This window comes from Lactuca sativa, chromosome 5 (assembly GCF_002870075.4).
Source record: "Lactuca sativa cultivar Salinas chromosome 5, Lsat_Salinas_v11, whole genome shotgun sequence".
Taxonomy (NCBI): Eukaryota; Viridiplantae; Streptophyta; class Magnoliopsida; order Asterales; family Asteraceae; genus Lactuca; species Lactuca sativa.
The window spans coordinates 341,288,846-341,290,138 of record NC_056627.2 but is presented as its reverse complement, the minus strand read 5'-3'; the positions used below and the strand labels follow the sequence as shown (position 1 = coordinate 341,290,138).

General features: G+C 43.0%; 1 non-coding gene across 1 annotated transcript; it reads left to right on the top strand.

Moving 5' to 3' along the window:
- The first annotated feature begins 367 nt into the window (after nucleotides 1-367).
- Nucleotides 368-474, top strand: LOC128126481 (small nucleolar RNA R71). Its single transcript, XR_008224477.1, has one exon. It is a non-coding gene; the product is annotated as a small nucleolar RNA R71 (small nucleolar RNA).
- Nucleotides 475-1,293: the final 819 nt, after the last annotated feature.

The following is a 1,293-nucleotide window of genomic DNA, read 5'->3' as shown; positions in this document are numbered from 1 at the left end:
ATAGCATGCTTGTGCCTTTTTGTTGCCGTGCTCATCCAAATCACAATCTCTAGTGAGGTGAGGTCCATTGCAATTCTCGCAACCCACCCGTATGGCATGGATCGTTTGATCCATTTTATCCATTCTTCTATCCATGGTTTTTAACATGGCCATGACCGCGGATAAATCTTCAGTAGCAGCATATGCGGCTCCCCTCGTGACATCATTCCTTGGGTTGTGGTATTCTCTAGAGTGTTTAGAGAATTCTTCAATTAATTCTTTAATCACCGGGGGTGGCTTCTTTGTAAGTGGGCCTTGTGAGTCTAGCAACTGCCGGGTTGTGACATTAACTCCATCATAAAAGATGGAAACTTCTTGCTGGCTGTTTAGATCATGGTGTGGGCAATTTCGTAGTAAACTTTTGTACCTCTCCCATGCTTCATATAAAGATTCTCCAGCTTGTTGTTCAAAATTTGCAATGGCCTTCTTGAGCTTGGATATTTTTGATGGTGGGCAAAAGTGATCTATAAATTCTTCCTTCATTTTGGCCCAAGTAGTGACTGACCCGGGAGGAAGTGATTTGAGCCAGTCTTTAGCAACACCCTTGAAAGTTACCGGAAGCATCCGAAGTAGTTGAGTTTCGCGGGTTACATTTGGAATGTTGAAATAGTCAGCAACATCATTTACTTCATCCAAATGTTTGTAGGCATCTTCATGATCTTTCCCATAGAAAGGTATTTCCTTAAGCGCAGCTAGGATATGACCTTTTAGTTCGAAGGTAGCAGTTGCGGGAATTGCGGGTTGCACAAGTCCCGGGCCATGGTCGTCGCGCATCCTCTTCTTCCATTCCCCCATGGGAATTTCATCAATGTTAGCCATAGTGAATGCTAACTCTTCCTCCGATCCGGTTTCTTGTTTGTACGTTGCCTCCTCTTCTTCCTCGGTCTCGTATCCAATATCTTCTTGGATTGGCTCCTCAATTGTCAAGGAAGCGCTAGAAGCTCCTGATTTACTGCTCTTCTTTTTCCCAAAAACAGTCTTCAAGTTGGACAATGGTGATTTCTTTGGTGTGCTTGAACTCTCCACGTCCTTCCCTTTGTTTCTTTTCAATTCGGATTCGGGGTCTTCAAACGGGGGTACCAGTGGCGTGTTTGCTCCTCTGGTCATGAAAGTCCTGAAATTAATCAAATAAAAGCGTAAAAAGAACAAAAAAAATTGCAAACAACTAAAAGAAAAAAAAATCTAAATGAGCTATTACTCGCCGAGTAGTCGCGAGTGCACTCGGCGAGTAGCAGTGATTTTTCAAAAAAAATT